Genomic DNA, 17,810 nt, shown 5'->3' with positions numbered 1-17,810 from the left:
AGGAAAGAAAACATAAAATGCCTCTTCTTTTTAGTTTGGCTAATAACTTCTAATCAAACCAGTTTTAAAGGAGAGGACCTCACTAATCTTGACTCTATAATTACAGGCTCTAGATTCACAAATAAATTACTTTTAAAAATTAAATTCTAGTAGTTACACCACTTAGAGAAGAACTATTGTAGTGGAATTTCATTGAAATGGTAAATAACATGATGCATGTAAAATTCTACACTAAAGAGTATGTCAAAATAGAAAGTTCATCATCCCTCCATGCAGGTGTAACTGAGAATTTCTATGTGTGGAGAGAGAAGCAATGAGGGAAGGGAAGGGTCAAGAAAGGACTAGAGTAGTAAAGCGAAAAGAAAAGAAGTTAGGTTGATTGTCTGGAGACTTTGCAGGGATGAGGGGGTAATGAGAAGGCTGACATCATTACTTGGAGATAGACATAACAAACGCATGCATGTGTAGAAACCCAGTATTCAAGAGAATACACAGTGTCTCACTTGAGCTTTGGAGTGAAAAACCCAAAGGCCTGACCTCAGACTCAGTCATTTATCAGCTGCGAAGCTGGGTCAGTCCCATAACTTCTAGGAGCCTGCATTCCTTCATGTCAAACAGACGAGATAAGCATTTCTTCCTTGAAGCTTTGTCATAAAGATTAAATCACAGAACTAACAAATGGGGTAGCACAGTGCCTGCCATATAGTAGGTAGTCATTACATGTTAAAGTTTTTCCTTTCTGCTTTCTCTGCCCCACTCACCACCATCCCCACTTGGACCAAACATGAGAGTTTGGAAATGTTATCATCTGAAATAAAAATTCCATAAAGATGGGTTACATTTTGACAGCAAGCTATGTCGCCACCCAGCTGTCCCTGTCCTCACCTATTTTAATGAAACAATTTTGAATCAACCCCTCGCTACGCACCACGTAAGCGAGCTAGAGTGTGTCAAATCAGTGCTCCTGCTTAGGCAAGGTTTCTGGAAGGCAGAGGGAAGTCTGAAGCACAGAGCCAGAGTTGGTTCGGTTCAGCGGAAGACCAACTGTGACATCTAAAGGCAGATGGCCGGCTGAAACTCAGCCTTGGTTCAGAAACATGAGAAAAGCTGTCACGCAAACGGCCAATGCCGCTGCTGCGTATGGAAATAGAGACTATATATTCTTTCCTGCTATTTCTTTTAATGCACTTTCCTATTCGGTACAGATCCCTTTTGCAATAAAACCACGAAATCTTTCTGAAAAGTAAATATGTTCTTTCATTAATCACCACTTTCCACTTGCTTTTTTCCAACTTCACGGCTGAGCAGTCTGCAGGACCGCAAACCTTCAACTAGTGTGCTACCTTGATTAAGGCACAAAACGTTAAAAGCAAATTACTATGAAAGTATGAAACAATTTGCACTTAATGTTTCAGTCATATCTGTAAAAAATATGACTTAAATATAGTTTTATTAATAATACATATTTTAATTAAACGGCTGGAGGTGCATCTAGCAGGAAAAATTGAATCTTCTCTGGATTTCACATACTGGTATGATTCATGGGCAGTAAATATGCAAAGCTTTATGCCCATAAGGCAATCAAACTCCAAAGCTGATATGCATGTTTTTATCTAAAAGAATGAAATCTAGTAAGGGCTAGAAATAATAATAACAACAGACTGCCAGAGCAGTGTAATGAATTGGCTCTAGCCAATAGTATCCTTTACCGTATCATAAAATCATCCTTTCAGTCACAATTACACCCACTCCAACATTTATTATTACTTCCATTATTCTCATTACACAAGGAAATCCTGTATGTGTACTTATGCATATTGAAAAACTTCACAAATATGAACAATAAAATCCTGGGATAGGAGTGACTGCCTTCACGAAGCAGGAATGCTTTCCTCTGCAGGATGTTTAGGTGTTGCTTAGTTCCAGAAGGACCACACTTTACCCTTGCTACTTCCCTAACGTTTGCCTAGATTATTAGTTTTCTAGGGCTGCCATAATAAAGTACCAAAGACTGGGCGTTAAAGTCATTTAACAACAGACATTTATCTGCTCACAGTTCTGGAGCCTAGAAGTCTGAGATCAAGGTGTCAGGAGGGTTAGTTTTTTTCTGAGGCCTCTCTCCTTGGCTGGTAGATAGATGGCTGTCTTCTCCCTGTGTAGTCCTGTGGTCTCTCTGTATGTGTGTCTGTGTCCCAATTTCCTCTTATAAAGATAGCAGTCATATTGGATTAGGGCCTACTCTAGTGATGTCATTTTAAACTTAATTACCTCTTTAAAGATTACCTCTATTTCAAATACCCACTTTCTGAGATACTGTGGGTTAGGACATCAACATATGAATCTTGGGGGGGGGGGGACACAATTCAGCCCATAACACCTGGAAATTATCTTTCAGTTGCAAAGTATGATATTACCTGCTCCTAAACACTATATTTTGCTAAAAAGAAGAGCCTGGTAAATTTGTAAGACAATGCAGAGGAGACTCAAATAAAAGCTAAGGTCTTCATTTATTTATTTATCTTTACTTTGAATTTCTCTGAAAAAATATTTTCATTCTATTTGTAGTCATCACTGCAAAACACTTGCAAAATTAAAAATAAAAAGTTGACCACCTCTGACTAGCTTTCTATTAGTTCTCCTACTGGGAAGAAAAGATGATCGTCTGGAAGTGACTAATGTCTAGAAACTAATGATAAAATGTTTTAGTTGTACTCAGTCGATGGGATCGTCTATGGTGGTTTACATTACTATAATGAAACAAAAATTCATTTCTTTATCTGGAAGTCCCCTTTGGGACATGGCAAGGGAGACATGTTGTGAGGTCTCTTCCTGCGTAGTTACCCTCACTCCACCTGTGTCACAAGAAGCCCAGGACTTACCTACAATTAGGTATGGATACGGAGCAAGATTGCCCAATAGCCTGGCATTCACCTAAAGCATGAGGCCATCACCCAGCTCTTAGGTCAGGTTTGGGAGTGGCTGATTCCCAATAGCTTATTTTAATGGCCCACAAGTATGCATCCAAGTAACTTTTTTGATATTGTAGATTTAAATTTTCTACTCACGCTAATTTTAAACAAATCTACCAAGCAAAAATAAAAGCAAATAAAGAACACAAAGACCAAACATCCTGAGGAATAACACTTACTCCCAAAGAGCAAGCCACATACAGCCCCAAACCAGGCTCAAAAATGAGGGGCTCAGAGGCGCCTGGGTGGCTCATTTGGTTAAGCCTCCGACTCTTGGTTTCAGATCAGGTCATGATCTCAGGATCGTGCCATTGAGCCCCTCATTGGGCTCTGTACTCAGTAGGGAGTCTGCTTGAGATTCTTTCCCCTTCCTTCTCCCTCCTCCTCTGCTCTTCCCCCATGGCCCCCCTCACCTCTGATGCTCACTCGCGTTCTCTCTTTATCTCTCTCTCTCTCAAATAAATAAGTAAATAAAATCTAAAAAAAAAAACAAATGAGGAGTTCATTTCCATGAGTCCATTATTACTCCAAGGAAGTAATTATAATTATTAATTTGTACAAAGTCATGGAATGAGTATTGACAGAATGAAAATTCATCCATTCATTCAACAAATATTTATTGAGCAGCCAAGTATGCCAGGCCCTGTTCTAGGCATCACAATTTTCTTGAGAGAAAAGAAAATTTAAGACTCTGAAGTTTGTTGCAAACTTCCGAATGAGCAACAGTTCTCTCCTCTTTCTCATACTGTTACATGATTACTCCTGCAATTCATCTTTTGACTTATGGCAATGCAGTTTTCTGATTTGATTAATGCACTTTAGATGAGGTAGCAGTGCAGTTATGAATATTCCAAAGAGTGTAGAAAGTCACTGATTTGATGTCGGGATGATGGCTGGGTACATGTACGACTCTTCACTGAATGCTGCCACTGTATGGCAGCTATTAGTAATTAAAAATACAGTGAAGGGGCACCTGGGGGGCTCAATGGGTTAAACGTCTGCCTTCGGCTCAGGTCATGATCTCAGGGGCCTGGGATTGAGCCTGCTCAGCGGGAGGCCTGCTTCTCCCTCTGCCTCTGCCATTCCCCTCCTTGTGCTCTCTGGCTCTCTCTGTCAAATAAATAAAATCTTTAAAAAGATTAATTAATTAACTAATTAAAAATAACAGTGAATATGTAAGAAGACTTAAAGAAAGCGATGAAGCCAAGTCATCATTCCTTCTACCAAAGCCAGAAGAGGAACAGGATACGCTCAACCCCTCCCCTTCAGCATTCCCCCCCCCCTTTCCCACTACCTGGAGCGCAGGAAGAGTTGGGTATTGGTGTGTCTCCTGGGCAGCAGCCCATGGGAGACCCTTTCCAAGATCCATAATCTGAAAGCAGCCACGCTGACTCGTCTACCTGCTCTCCCCACTCAAGTGATTGAGCTGGATTTTCTAGGTCTCCAGAAACTGCCATGCATACACACAGCTGAGAAAGAACAGGGACGCACCCATTCACCTGAACATTAAGCCAAACATGAACATTTGACCGTGTACAGCTTGCCATTAAGCTAAGGGCCAATTTGGATGCTCAGTGATTTATAACCGCTGTACTGGCCCTCCTGTTTGGTAACTTTGGTCTTTCTCCATTCTCCCCAAGGTCCTCATTTTCTATTGATAACCTTACCTCATATGAGTTCTTGGTTTCTTTTTTTTTTTTTTTTAAAGATTTTATTTGTTTGACAGAGAGAGACACAGTGAGAGAGGGAACACAAGCAGGGGGAGTGGGAGAGGGAGAAGCAGGCTTCCCGCGGAGCAAGGAGCCCGATGTGGGGCTCGATCCCAGGACCCTGGGATCATGACCTGAGCCAAAGGCAGACGCTTAACGACTGAGCCACCCAGGCGCCCCGAGTTCTTGGTTTCAAGCAGCTCAAAAATAGTCTCAGGTGCCATCGTTCATTCAGTAAACACATTTTGCAAACTAGTTTTGTGCCATGCACTGTGCCAGGCCTGGGGATAAGTAACAGAGAGAGACATGAAGATCCCAGCACTCGAGGAGGTTTACCCCTGGGTCACCAACAGCCCTGATGGAACCCTGGGTCTTTTGTGCTCTGTCTTCTCTACAGACCTGCCATCCCCTGAGGATGTTGTGGATTTGCTGCCTGACTTAGAATCCTCCTGTCCTTCCTGCCACCCCTTCTCTGCCTCAAGAAGGGGAGACTGCTGCTGAGTCCTGCCAAAATTTCTTCTTGTCACTATGTTCATTAAAAAGATATTAGGTCCAAGACTCAATTCCCACTCCTTCAAAGCCTAGAGCATAACAAAGAGCTTATTCCACAGAAATTAAAAGCACAGAAGTTACAAAAGTACTAAGTTCAGATTTTTAATGTTTCCTAGATCAATGAAAGTAAGATGCTCTCCCCATGGAAATTAATTCAATTTTAATTCTATTTGTATTAATAGTTATTTTTCTCAGGGAAGGAGGATAACACTTCTGGAGGAGAAGGCCCTAAAAACCATCTCCCTTTCCCTCCCTCCTTGACCCCACCAGAAGGTACTGAGTTAATCTCTGCTGATGAAATGTAAAATTCCTTTAGCTCGCCCTGACTCTGCTAACCAGGGGACAAGCCCCTGTACTGGGTATAACACGATGTACCTCTCCTTCTTAACATGTCACAGCTGATATTTAGCTTTTTATTGTGTGAGTCTTTCATTAATGTCTGCTTCCCCTCCTAATCTGTAAGTCCCATGAGGCCAGGGGCTGCATTTTTTTTCTTTTTCTTTCCTTTTTTTTTTTTTTCTTTTCTTCCCCCTAATCATTACATCTCCAGTGCCACGTACAGGGATGGTACATCGTAGATGCTTATTAAATTATCCAGCAATTATCCATATATGAATTAACCAATTAATGTCCATGTCTCCACCTTGGGGATAGATTAGATGGCCAATAGCTGCACAGGTACAGAAAGCAAGGAAACCCACATGCATTCTTTAGAGTGTGCAGAATACTGGATATACTAAGTGTTCAATTAATGTTTAATGAGCGATTGAAAGATTCATTGATTAATTGATTGGTTAACCTGGGGGCTTGTGAGGAGAAAATCACAACCTCCAAAAACCTCCTATGATATTTAGTTCCAGGAAATAAAGGCCTGGACTTGTTGGTCTCAGCAACTTTCTCTGAACTTGAAGCAACTTTCAATCCCTGAGATCCCGGGAGAAGATGAAGCCCTGGCACCCAGAGAGGGGAGGCTCCAGGGCTAGGGTAAGCCCAGTGCTTCTGCATTACACGGGAGAGTCCTAACCTCTTTTAGCTCATCCTCAGAACTTCTCTAAACCTCCAGGACCAGCCTGGATTTAGGAGATAATGTGTAACCTTGGAAAGTCATGTCACTCCTAGATATTATAAAGTCCTGCAGGTACCTTAAATCACCAACCAAATGTCAATTCACTAGTTAAAATTGCCAGTCCCATGTAGTAATCAGGACTGTGATCTTGAGTTAGAGTTTAAAATTTTCTTCCCTGCTGCATATGGGCTCTTGGTCTTCTTATTCTCTTTCTCCTAACTGAAACTGATTGCACACAGGATCCCTGCCCCCTTCAAATGGGGTGTGTAGCTCTCCCTCCTTCACTCTCCCTCCTCAGCTCCTCCTCTTCTTCTCCCTCTCTCTTACTTACCTCCTCCCCTGTTTCTTCTCTCTCTCTCTCTTGCTTATCTCCTCCACTTGCCAGACCTGTTTTTGAAAGAAAAAAGACATGAATGGGGACAGGATAGTTATTATTTGACTGGCACCACCAATGATGTCTTCTCAATGTCTAAGCTAGAGAAATGTTTAAAAAGGACTTTTTCCGATGGCGGTATTTGTACACAGTCTATGGAAATCCCAAGCATCGGGTACCTCTCCTGAAGTTCTTTTGACAAGAACAATGTGTTCTACTCATCCAACCGCTGTTCTCTCTCAGTCCCCAGTGTCCTGGGAGGTATGCGCCAAACAGACTTCCTCTGTTAGAATCCCATTGCCTTTCCATAGAGGTCCTTGAGCAGAATTTTCTAAACTTTATGGTATGGACATTTGCAAGCATTCCCAAAGTAAAAAGAATGAGACAATGAACCCCCATGTACCAGTCATCTAGCCTCAACAATTATCAGCACATTTCAACCCACCCCTGGGGGTATTTTAAAGCAATTCTCAGATTATCTGTATTCACTGAGTAGAATTTAAAATGGTCCTAGGCCAGTTTTTTTCTCCCATGTGACCCTCATCTTGCCCAAAGGAAACATTCATTTACCTGTGTCCTGACCAACTTTGGGGGGCAGATCTGCTCTGCCCAGCGGTCATGTTCCTTCACTCTGCTGCCAAAACAATGTAGGAATCCATCTCTGCTGCCATCTGAACTTCCAAGGCAGTATGTCAAAGTACATACCCAACTACAAAGAACTATGCAGTAAGTGTTATGGATACACCTAAGGAAGCCCTTTTTCCCAGGCTTTGGCATAGGAAATAGCCACCATCATCTATGTTCCTCTCCTCTACAGTGGACAGGATGCACAGAGCGGCACTCTCTCTAAAAAAAAAAAAAAAAAAAAAAAAAAGTCACAAATAGCTCTATCTCTACTCTCTCAATAATTTTATATCTTCAATGGATAAGGTAGTTCAAGAGACTTGAACATGCCTAGTTGTATTTGTTCAATGATGTCAAAGCTACTACAACTTTCTCTTCTAGTACTTTTATTATCCTAAATTGCACCTATTTGTAAATTTTTCTCCTTATACCTACAACCAAGTCCCTGTATTCTGACACTAATCTGTCAGCGGTGAACTGTTATTGGTTTCCCATTTAATTGTTAGTATTCTCGCTTCTGAAATTAAACTATGATCATCTGCAGAAAGGGCTTTGCTCATTGACATTAAATATGATTAGTTTCTGAGAATGTGATTAGTTACAATTATGTTCTATTGCCACCAGTCCACTGAGATTTTCAACTTATTAACTCATGATACAGCTAAAACTAACTAAATCATTGTATGATAATGAATAAATTCACATGCCATTGGTTAATTTCCTTCATGTATAGAGAAACATAATATGCAGATGCGGGAGGCATAAAACATCCTCTTAGCCTTGGCCTATGTTTTACCTCCATACAAATTTAGACTAAGGTGGCTAGTCATTGAAGCCATTTTTTTTTTCCCACAAGCAACATTGTCAAAGTTCTGCCAGCGACTTGAGGAGAGATTTGGCCAATTACTTTCTCCTTGCCAAAGATTTTCTGATCTACACAAGGTGATAGGCTCCCCCAGATCAGAAGCAGTGCTTACTTTGCTCCCTTCTATCCCATCAGCCTAGCTTAGTGCCCAATACTTGATAAGTCCTCAGCAAATACGTGTTGGATGAATGTGTATATTGAATAATTAGGACATGTGGGATTTAATCATAATGAAAGTTAATTTTATCTCCTACTAGCCCTTTAAAATATATGCTGCAAAGAAAGATTTTCCCCCTCTTTTGCATAAAAGCTTGGGCAGTTCCATGACTATGCTCGTCACATGAGGTAATTCAAAGACCTATACTGATTTTAAGTCACCAAAGGTGCTCTCAGCTCTACCCTTTGAATGTGTAATCCCATGTAGCTGTCAAAATTTCCATCTTTATCTCAAGTTATATCTTCATTTGAGACCTGCAGAGGGAAGAAAGCTGGGACAGGTAAGGCATGTGGTCAGCTTTTTAAACTCTCTTTGCTTGTCCTTTCCCACTTTGTTACCCAAGACAGAATTCTAACTAGCAGAAAGGAAGGAGAGACTTGGTGCAATGAAGTTCTTATTTTGCAAGCCAAAAACTGGGAGACAACACATACAACCGACAAAGGATTCGTATCCAAATACATTCTTTTTTTGATTCCTGGGAAGGGGATAATGAACAAAAGACTAACTGTTACTAGAAAAATGAGGACTAAACAAGAATAGTCATCTTGGCAGAAGTGAAACATAGATGGCCAATAATCATATAAAAAGAGAATGAAAACTGGTATAACCACTTTAGAAAATAATTCAGCATGGCCTGTTAAATTAGAAGACTCATATACAGTATGACCATCAACTGAATTCCTAGACAAATACTCTGGAGAAACCCTCGCATATGTGCATCAGAAGACGTACAAAAATATTCAATACAACCATATATGGAGCAGCAAAAACGTGAAAAATCCAAATGCCTATTGATAATAGAAGGGATTAATTGTCATATATTAATACCACACATAATATTAATAAAATACTATGCAGTGAAATGAAAAACTACAATTAAGAGCATTATAATGGATGGATCTCAAAAGCTTAATGTTGAGTTCAAAAATAAAACAACACAATAAATGTATAGAAATACCTACACATAGAGTAAAATCATGAAGAAAAACAAGGGAGTGTTAAGTATACAATTTAGGATAATGGTTCACTCAGAGAGGGAAGAAGAGAGTCATTCCGAAAGAGCAAACAAGAGCTTCAAGATATTGGTATTGTCCTATTTGGTAAACTGGGTTGGGGAGTATGTGGATATTCTTCTTCTTAATTCTTTTAAACTATATATACATATTATTTATAATCTTTTGCATATATGTTATATTTATAAATTTTTTAAGTTAAAAAAAGTAAAACAAGGAAAGGAAATAATCTAAATAATCCAGATTGATCAAGTTTACTGAATCAATAATGATTTAGCTCTCCACTTTTACAAGTGTAAGCACAAATTCTCAAGTAAGCTCAAGGGAGATCATTTTGTCCAAGACTTAGATATTTATGAAGTACATAATGACCCTCTGGGTCATATAACACAGAAAGGAACTATGCAGAGTCCTCATCAGGATTTTTTGTGAACACTTCAGTGGAAAAAATCTACCATCTTACTATGAGTTAAATGGAGTCACTCTCTACCTCTGTTCAAAGTCAGTGCTCCTTTATGACTAATGGCCTGTGGTCAACAGAAGAGCATAACCTTTGGCAACAGGCAGGATTTTTACTCCTACTTCTGCTACAGACTTACATGACCTTGGGCAAGTACCTCTATCTCCCTGTGCCTCTTTTCCTTCATCTGTAAAATGGGAGTAATGCCTAAATTGCAGGGTTGGGAAGGTTAAGTGGCACAGTGCATATATGGCAGAAAGTGCCAAATGCTTGTTAGGTACAAAGAACTGACAGCTGTTACCATCATCATTACCACCAGTATCATCACACACTATCACGTGATTGGCAGAGAGAAAGAAGCAGATGTATCTATTAAGTAATTTTCATAAACATGTTTTAACATGAACTTGAAGGGCTGCTCAGAGCATCTTTGTAGTTCTGTAAATTTTAAAAACCTATATATATATAGACATACATATACTGAATAACTAATTACTAATGCAGACTCTATAAAAATCCTGCTATATTTATATGTTCATACCCTGAGTACCTGAACTAATAAAATGGTATTAATGGCTATTTAGATAAATTCACAATTCTAAATTAGACCTTTAATTTCTGTAATAAAAAAGAAAGTGGCTTGTACAATTTCCCATTTTTATTTTCCTACATGGAATACAGTAGCTCTAACATAATGTATGACTTTGTGAATATTTCCAGGACTGCTAATATTTTATCTAATATTATATCTTGTGTTTTCTGATCTCTGACCTTCGTTGATACTCCCAGAACCCTCATGAGCAATGCTCACTATGATAACCCTTGGTAGAAGAAGCAGGATTAAATCGAAGTTAAATCATACATGGCTAGAATCTTTCAAAGAGGTCTCTCAGGGTCAGTAGTGATTTTTTCCATGTATATTTCTCCTCTTAAAGAATGTTTCTTAAATATTTGATTCATCAGGACTAAAATATATGTTTTATTTTGAAATAGATCACTAGTAAACACTGTAAAATAGGAATACGACCCTAAATTCTTCTTAGTTTTTTTTTTATTTCCACATTTTTCATTATATCAATATATATTCTTACATCTACCGGGGAACAACAAAACAGAACAACAAGAGCACAAAAAAAAAAAAAATGAGACAATACGGCTTTAAAAGACGACAAAGATAATTTATTGACAGAAGAAATAGAAAAACATTATTTTTTAAATTAAATTGAATCGTTGCCTTAATATTTACAAAAGGTGATGAGCATTTGAAACCAAAAATGGATATACTTTCCTCACGGGAGGAAAAAGAAATATTAGAGAGAATCAGAACCAGGTGAAGACCAGATTATGAAGAATTATAACACATTAGGAGCAAACACAGGACAGTTATGATGGAAATGGTAAATGGGAGAAAGGATTTAAACAGTCAATGGAAGCAAATAAGGAAAAGACGTTACTTCACAAGAAGAAACTTCACTATCGTAGCATAAAGAAGGCCATAAAATCACTTGGGTAAACTTTAATTTAGAAGAAAGAGCAACTAGAATTGTTACTCAGTGATAACTTTAAAATACTAAATGTACCAACTTTCCTGCATCCACTACCCAAATCAAATGATTGAGTAGGTCTCATAATATAGGATCTCCCACTTATCTCCCAATGGGAAAGTGGCCTCAGATTCCATCTCATGGCAAAATATTCCTATACCCCAAGTCTCCATTCTTTCTCCCACCCCCACTACCTATCTGTGATCCATTTTCCTCTTTAATACCCATACACTGCTTCTAAAATACAAATTCAATCCTAAGAGTCTCCTGCTTATAATTCTTCGCTGGTTCTCTATTGCCTACAGGTAAAGTCCAGGTAAAGCCAAATTACCCAATTCAAGATTCTCCTTGGTTCTGTCTCTGTCTTTCCACTCTCCAGTGTTTTTGCTTCTGCAATGGCCCTTGGCCCTCCAGCTAGACTGAAACACTGGCAGCCCTTAAATGCACAGACCTGCCTATTGGCTGCCTTTGCACCTGCTTTTCAGTGTACCTGGAATGCCTTTCCTTCCCTTGTCCACCTGAGAATCTTCTCACCCTTCATGACCCAGAATCCCCTGAAAGACAGAGAGCTTGTTTCCCTCCTCTTTTTATGTCCCAGGACACAGCACAGTGCCTGGCACAGAAATAAGGTTCTGTAAATGCACATTAGATGCATACCATTAGGTAATGTTCAAAGGTTTTATGAACAGGTTTCTCATTGTCAGCTGCCACTTCAGTTCAGAGTAATTTTGTTTTCCTTTTCCTAAGCAACTGGGATGTCATAGCTTTAGGCATCCTACCACAAACATTTCAAAACTGAGAAAGTGACAATGAATAATGGGTTGATGTGGGGAGGGGGGGAGGGAGATAACAGTAAATGAGAAATGGCTGCCTTTTACTAGTTACAGGATTTGGCTCAAATTACTTAAAATTTCTCAACCTCAGTGTCCTTATCAGCAAAATGGTGATATTCTCAGAGGGAACTGTTATGATTACAAAATGTGATTGTGAAACTGCTTGTTTGCTTCTTTGCTTGCTTGTTTGTTTCTAAAGACCTCACCTCTCCTCTACTACTGATTAATTCTGGCCAATGAGTTCCCTCATTTGTGGCCTATTTTTATCCCTTCAGATAGGTCAGGGTTATTATATTATCCTCCCCAGGATTTTGGTATTGCAGTAGCCCTTGAGATCAGAGTCATAGGTAACGGGTAGCATTAAAAGGTTAAGAATTTGTTCTTCATCAAACAGTGAGACAGTAATGGCACTACAAATAGAACCACATTTTTTATATTCTCATTTCCTTCCATGGAAATGAGGATACTTCTCATTTGCTAATGAACTACACGAAGGTCATAGCCATCGTCATGTTGAAATAGACACTCATCAGGTAATGTACTACAGAAGTGTTTATAGGTGAAATAATTATTCAATCAATCAACTCGCTATTAAGTGAGTGCCTACTCTGCACAAGGCGTGTTGCTAAATCATGTGGCAGGCACAAAGAAGTATAGGACACATTCCCCCATCTCAGAGCCCACTATAAATAACATACACTTTGAAAAAACAAACAATTCTCTCTCATAATACAGTACTGAAAGGATAGCTAAATAGAATTTACCCATAAAAACATAAATGTTTTTGCCAGATGTGGTATATCATTATATTCAATCATCCAGCCTCAAAGAAAGTTTTGTGGGATGGCTTAAAATCATATAAGGTAGGTCTAAGCTCAAATCTTCAGCCTGGATTTATTCACTCATTTACACCTTTATTCATTCACTCATTCATTCAACTGTAACGGAATGGCGAAATATTTATTGACAGAATTCCAGGAAGTCATAAAAAGTCATACCTACATGGATGTTGAACATGACAGGGAGAGTTGTGAGTTGGGGATTCAAGACACTATAGCCTAAGAGGGAAAACAGAAAGAAAGAGGATGGGAGATGGTGAGGGAGTAGCATGGTCCTCCCTAGAAGTCCTCAAGACGTCAGCGAAATTGACAAACTCATGATATCATAAGTGAGCTTGGAGTTTTTGAGAGAAAAAAGCTAAAGGTAGGACTTACGGTTAACCAAGATGGCAAGCTACAATGCTGAAGCAGAGAGAAGGGACCATGAGTAAATACTGCTAGAATTAGAAGGAAATGGAGGAGGAATGCTAGACCTCCAAAGACCATGGATGGCCAAAGGACAGTGAAGCCCTAAGACATCTGGGTTATATGTCAAATATTTATTAAGCACCTGCTATGTGCCAGTCACTGTGCTCAGAGCCGGGAATACGAGGATAAACAGTCCCTGATTTTACAATGGTTACAAACTAGTTCGAGGCACAGAGAATGGAACAAATGGTTACACTATGGTGTGTAAAGGTGTTAGACTAGCACTATGGTCTAAATGCTTGTGCCCCCCCCACCCCAAACTCATATGTTGAAATCCTAACTCCCAAGGTGACAGTATCAGGAGGTGGGGCCTTGGGAGGTAATTAGGTCATGAAGCCCTCATGAATGATCAGATTAGTGCCCTTATAAAAGAGATCCCACAAAGTTCCGCAGCCCCTTCAGCTACATGAAGACATGGAAAGACAGCCATCTATGAACCAGGAAGCCCTCATCAGACACCAAATCTGCCAATACATGATCTTGGACGTCCTATTCTCCAAAACTATGAGAAATAAATGTTGTTTATAAGCCACCCACTCTAGGGTATTTTGTTATAGGAGCCCAGATGGACTAAGACAAATAGAGACAGTGTGCAGTGTACATGAACATAAAGGAGAAATGACCTAGTCCTTACTAGATGCTATCTAAAGAGAACAGGCTCTGGAGGGAGTGAGAGTGACCTACATTGAAATTCTAACTCCTCCACATACAGGCTCCATCTCTTTGGGAAAATCATTGAAACTCTTTAAGCCTCAGATTCTTCAAGTGTGAGAATGGGAAGCCCCCACAGACTTGTAGTGAAGATGAAGAGGGATGATGTATTCGAAGCATTTATCATAGTGCCTGGCACTTGGTAAGTATACATTAACTGTTTGCTATCATTATCATTGCCTTCATTGATATTATTGTTGGTATTGCTTTTGTTAAGCAGAGGCCTGAAGGATAAAGAACAGTAAGCTAGTCTACAAACAGGAAGAAACTATTCCAGTTAGGAATTCCAGTATGCAAAGACAAAGAACCAAAAAAAGGCATGGTGTGCTCAAGTAACTAAAAGAAATTATTCATTAGGGCTGGAGTAAAAATTTGGAAGGTTGAGACAAAATGATTCTAAAGTATCAAGATTGAACCATCAGATTTGCATTTTCAAAAATGTGTCTCATTACAAAAGGGAGGTCCTGTTAATGCTTTCCAAAACTAGAGAGGTATCACCAAAGTTGGAGAATGATGGACTGCTTTAAAAAATATTTTAGAACTTGGGAATTAAGAGGTGGGGTGGGGAGAGAGAGTGGAATGGTCAAGGATAAGTCCAGATTTCTGGCTTGAACAAGGATAGTAGCATCATTCTTTGAGAGAGGAAGAGAATCTCAGAAGAACATCTTAGGAGAGATGGTGGATTCATTCTGGTTGTATTGTAATGGAGGAGCCTGTGGGATCTCCAGGCGGGAACATATAGTAGGCAGTTTAGATATATAGGCCAGAAGCTCAGAAGAAAGAGCTATTTGAGAGTCATCAGCAAATAGATGATAATTAAAGCCAAGAGAGTGTTTGAAACCACCCAGAGAATACGTGCAGAGCAGGAAAAGCATCCAAAGTAGACATTGAAAAATAACACCATTTAAGAAACAGGTAGATTTTTTTTAAAAAAAAGAGTAAGGATTATGTGAAGGAAGACACTCTCTAGAATACCATAATATGAGAAGAGTAATCTTCTTTCATACACAAACCACATCTTAAAAGTAAATAAAGAGTACTCTTTCTGATAAGTTTATGGGAAGTTTCCACCACCTTATTTACTTGGTAGTATTTACAGAGTGTGTATCATATGCCAAACACTTCACTAAATACCTTATGTAGACCTTTTCATTTGATCCTTATTGTTGGAAAAATGAAGAAACTTAGTAAATTGCCACAACTAGTAAGAATTAGAGCTCAAATCCAAACCCAGGAATCTGACTCTAGAGGCCACACTCTTAACACCTATGGAATTCAATAATTGTCAATGTTAGGGTTGAATGGGACCTCACAAGTCATCTGGCTCAAATCTCCAAGTCAAAGGAATGTCCCCTCTGCAATAAATTCAGATAATTCAACTGATGATAAACACAATACCTCAAAAGACATCTCATTTGCTGTTAAAGAAATCTGGTTTCCATGAAGGAATAATAATTTTAGATCCTTTGCCAAAATGGCAATGAATGTACTTCCTACAATCTGACTTCTAGGGCCTTAAAGTAAAGAAATTGGATCCCAAAGATTATAGGTGGGGAATTTCTGAAGTATGTCCATATTCAAGCAATCAAAGAAGCCCAACTGAAAGAACTCTGGACTGACAAATGTAGATTGAACAAAAATTCTTTTTAAAAGGGCTATTTTGAAGATTATGATCCTGACTTTGGAGGAAGTGTTGTGAATGACAATGGAAGGAATCACACGTAAAATTCCTTAAATAAAAATGTGTTGACTTAAAAAAAAAAAAAAAGAAATCAAGTTTCTTTGTCTAGAGACAAAATTGCCCTCCATCTAGCTTCTATTTTTTGGAACTGGAGAACAAAGGAAATTCAGTATGAAAAATGAGGAAAACAATCATGAAAGTCACTAACAGGAATCAAAGCTTGATAAAACAGTACAAAATAGAAAATACAGATAAAAATTTGGCTTCGGATACAAGTAAAAATTCTAAATAAAATACTAACTAACTGAATCCATAACAACTATGACAAGTAGGGTTAGGTCCAGGAATACATAAATGATTCAACAACATAATCACATCAAAAAATTAAATAAGACCCATATGATTATATTGATAGATGTTGAATAAACACTTGAAAAATCAGCAATTATTTCATTAAGAATTTTAAATATAAAGGAAATAGAAGGACATCACTTAAATGTGATACACACTATTGTAAAACCAGTACAAAAATCATAATAGTTACATGTTTAAGTCATTTTACCAAAATTAACAATAAGACAGAGATAATACCAACTTCTACCAAATTTCACATTGTTTAGAAGATTTTTCACTTACTCAAAAAAATTAAAAATACCAATTAGTATAAATATTAGAAAGTAAACAACAAAAATTTATTTACTGGACCCATGAAACTATAGTATCAAGCTATATAATAAGAGAATTTGGGAAGCTGTCTTTATGCAGGATAAATACACCAAAATCTGTAGCTTTTGTCTATACTTCTAAAACTATAAAATGTATTAAAAACATATGCACCGCAATGTTCATAGCAGCAATGTCCGCAATAGCCAAACTGTGGATAGAGCCGAGATGCCCTTCAACAGATGAATGGATAAAGAAGATGTGGTCCATATATACAATGGAATATTACTCAGCCATCAGAAAGAATGAATACCCAACTTTCACATCAACATGGGACGAGGAGATTATGCTAAGTGAAAGAAGTCAAGCAGAGAAAGTCAATTATCATATGGTTTCACTTATTTGTGGAACATAAGGAATAGCATGGAGAACATTAGGAGAAGGAAGGGAAAAATGAAGGGGGAGGGAATCAGAGGGAGAGATGAACCATGAGAGACTATGGATTCTGAGAAACAAACTGGGGGTTTTAGAGAGGAGAGGGGTGGGGGGGATGGGTTAGCCCGGTGATGGGTATTAAGGAGGTCATGTACTGCATGGAGCACTGGGTGTTATGTGAAAACAATGAATCATGGATCACTACATCAAAAACTAATGATGTAATGTATGGTGACTAACATAACATAATAAAATAAAATTAAAAAAACAAAAAAACATAATTTGCTTGTATCTTTTTTTGTAATTATATGACAAGAGATATCATAAACAAAAAGCCAAAAGATAGACTAGAGGAAAAGACTTGCAATGAATAAGAGAGATAAAGGGTATAGTGGGCATGGATCATTTGTGGCGCCCAAGCCCTTTTGCATATTTACCCTACATTTGATACTTACCACATTCTGAAGCCGCCTTCAGAAACCCTACTTTCCCAGCCCCATTGCAGATGGGCCACAACTGTGTCACCTGGTGCAGCTGCATGAGTCTTACGACCGCAGACCAAACCACCTAAGAGAACAGGCTCTAAGAGTTTAAATGATTTTTCTGGAGATGGCTGCAGCAGAGGCCACAGCTGTCGTAATGAATGTTCTCCTCAGGCCAGTTCTTTAATGCCTATCTGCTGGTGCTTCCTGGGAACTCAGGCTCCAGCCTGTTTCTCAAGCCCTTTCACTGATTCTGGGAGCTTACTCAACATCCTTCAACAAATTGCTGACTGCCTAAACCAGCCA

At 38.8% G+C, this 17,810-nt stretch overlaps 2 long non-coding RNA genes across 4 annotated transcripts in view; both read right to left on the bottom strand.

The window, feature by feature from the left end:
• Nucleotides 1-5,552: 5,552 nt before the first annotated feature.
• LOC144381563 (uncharacterized) overlaps nucleotides 5,553-17,810 on the bottom strand; it is a 625,721-nt gene continuing 613,463 nt past the window's right edge. For 2 of the 3 annotated variants that reach the window (XR_013446916.1, XR_013446914.1), the window contains exon 3: nucleotides 5,553-5,761. This is a non-coding gene — a long non-coding RNA (uncharacterized LOC144381563). The remainder of the gene's footprint in view (nucleotides 5,762-17,810) is intronic. The other variant, XR_013446917.1, reaches the window with a different exon arrangement.
• The window catches only part of LOC118519453 (uncharacterized), a 96,963-nt gene continuing 85,755 nt past the window's right edge, over nucleotides 6,603-17,810 (bottom strand). Inside the window, exons 4-5 of the long non-coding RNA XR_013446918.1 lie at nucleotides 7,240-7,515; nucleotides 6,603-6,683 (exon numbers count right to left, since the gene is read on the bottom strand). This is a non-coding gene — a long non-coding RNA (uncharacterized LOC118519453). The remainder of the gene's footprint in view (nucleotides 6,684-7,239; nucleotides 7,516-17,810) is intronic.

The sequence above is a fragment of the Halichoerus grypus genome, chromosome 4, assembly GCF_964656455.1.
Source record: "Halichoerus grypus chromosome 4, mHalGry1.hap1.1, whole genome shotgun sequence".
Lineage (NCBI taxonomy): Eukaryota > Metazoa > Chordata > Mammalia > Carnivora > Phocidae > Halichoerus > Halichoerus grypus.
Note: the sequence above shows the minus strand (reverse complement) of the source record. Positions and strands in the feature narration are given on the sequence as shown.